General features: G+C 48.0%; 1 protein-coding gene across 1 annotated transcript in view; it reads right to left on the reverse strand.

Moving 5' to 3' along the window:
• The window catches only part of LOC310814769 (oxidation resistance protein 1-like), a gene marked incomplete at its 5' end in the record, with an annotated part of 31,107 nt that overhangs the window by 26,259 nt on the left and 2,348 nt on the right, over positions 1 to 2,500 (reverse strand). The gene's annotated exons all lie outside the window — the stretch shown is intronic.

The raw sequence follows: 2,500 nt of genomic DNA on the forward strand, positions 1-2,500 counted from the left end.
CAGCTAGCGGGACGACGTCGTTGTAGGCGTCGCGGAGACGACGAGAGAAGAGACGGGGACAGAACGCTAGTTTATCGGTTTATTTCACCATTTCGATGTCCTGTATTGTCGCTGGGGACTGTTTATGTCGGTTTTATTCCTGGTTTATTACCCGTGTTTGTAATGTACGTCGTCGTGCTAACGCAGCTAGCTCGCCTGGTGGACTTGCTGGTCGGCGAACAACAACACAAAGAGGAGCAGCGGCTAGCGGCTAGCGGCTAGCGGCTAACGGCTAACGGGACGGATCCAGCGATGCCTTTTCTCTTTTCTCCCTTCTGGAACAATGAATAACACCAAGATCCACCTTTCTCTGGGAGACGGACATCCATGGACAGATATAACTACTAATATAATGTGAAGATAGATTCATCTGGTTAGCCATAGATAGCTAGAGTCTTAGTTAGCTGGCTAGAATTGAGCGATGCTCCTTTGTTGTCATGTTATGTTCGTTAGCTAGTTAGTTAGTTAGTTAGTTAGTTGGTTGTTAGTTAGTTAGGAAGATCGTTGTGTTTGGTGAGACAGAACATGGTTTTTTTGTTGGGTTTTTGTCCTCTGGTAAGATAAAGTGAGGTGTACCGGCCTGGTGACTGGTTATCAGCCGCTGTCAGTGGGTCTCTGGCCGGCTAATGTTGGTGGAATATCACCTTTAAAACCTCCAACCGTCGGTCGCTTTGGTTGTTGAATGGCTCGTTACTGTCAGGACATTGATTTGACTACTTTGAATAAGTCACAGCAACCTGGCGCACTATTAGTTTTTTCACATCAAGTCCGAAAGACAGTCAGATTCGTCTTTGGTGATTTTGGACCAGTTTGAAGCATTTGAAGGCCTAAAAACAGCAGCAGACATCTGAGTTGATCACCAGTGGGTTATTATGGCCGTCGCCTGGATCTCGTCCTGGATAACAAGTGTTCATGTCCTCTCTGACGGGTGAGTACTTCACATCGGTCTCCAACACCAGATCTAACCACTGCTTCGCTTCCTAAAACCTGCAAATCAATATTCTTTGGTTTGTTGAATTGTCATGATGAATGTATCCCCCAGTAGATATGTTTGATTGGTTCCTGTCATGTCTAGCCTGTTCTGGTTGATCTGATTGTGTTAATGACAGATGTGATCAGTGAGGAGAGAAACAGATGTTAGATGATGACACCGGCCTTGCTTTTGTCCGAGGCCTTTTGTCTTTCTGTGAGAGTACAAAGCACTGAAGGTTTTACCATTTGTCCGGTTTTTCTCTGTATTTAGCATTAAAGTCACCGAGCCATTAGGATCATTGCTCTCAGGGGAACAACACACCGCTGACCTCAACATATGCCAGGGATGTGGTGGACTGTTGAGTCTGTGGCCGTCCTTCATTCGAGGAGACAGTAGAGTTGACTAAAACAACGTGTGCAGAATGTATTGATAGTTGTATGATTTGACGCGTCGTCCTAAACGTGACCCTGCTCTGATGGTTAGAACTGGGACGGGCTGAGTCGCTGGTGATTGTGAAAGCCTGATTGTGACCCAGAACTCGGTGAGCTTTCTCTCCAGGCAGAAGAGGAGAAGGGAAGAGGCAGAGTTGTGATTAATTTATTTGGACAGGAGGGATTCGTGTCATGTCATATCCTGTCCTAAACTGCCTGTGAAAGTTGAATGAAGCGTCCTGGTGTTCTGTGAAAAGCAGCTCTGCAGCAGAGCTGAGGCCCTCCCTCCCTCCCTCCATCCCTCCTGCCTGTTGACAGACCAGACCATAACTCCCCATGTCTGCTCCTCACACGTGTGATAGCTGTAGCCAGCCAGGGTCAGTGAGGCATTGTGTGTGTGTGTGTGTGTGTGTGTGTGTGTGTGTGTGTGTGTGTGTGTGTACAGTGTATGTGTGTACAGTGTATGTGTGTACAGTGTATGTGTGTACAGTGTATGTGTGTGCAGTGTGATAGCTATAGCTATCTGTGGCGTGCGTTTGTGCGTGTAGGATGTCCCCAGAAACATTCTCCCACCATGCATAATTTACAGTCAGCTGTTAGCGACCAACAGCAGCAGAGCCCATCAGCCAGCCAGTAACCTAGACGACCAGATATCAGCCAGCCAGTAACCGAGACAACCAGATATCAGCCAGTCAGAAACCGTATAAGATGTTACCTGTGCAGATCTGATAGGATGGGATAGGTGCAGGTGTGTAGGGACATGGCAGTCGGGGTCCTCGGCACCCCAACGGAACCCAGTTGAGACCGTAAACTCACTCCTCAGGTTCAGAGACCTCTGCCCGCCCGCCCGCCCGCCCCCCCGCCCGCAGACATCGTCTGGAAATAAATCTGTGATTCCAGACCTATGCCATATTCCTACCAGAAGAGATCAGAAGTGAATCAAAGCCAGGTCATTTCTACAGATCTAGGTTGCTGCACTACATGTGACTGAGGTCATGCTACACATGTGCGTTTTTGACGAATGTGCTGAAACACAAACCCACAAATCAGCTGAGCA

This window comes from Argentina silus (assembly GCF_951799395.1).
Source record: "Argentina silus genome assembly, chromosome: 14".
NCBI classification, from domain to species: domain Eukaryota; kingdom Metazoa; phylum Chordata; class Actinopteri; order Argentiniformes; family Argentinidae; genus Argentina; species Argentina silus.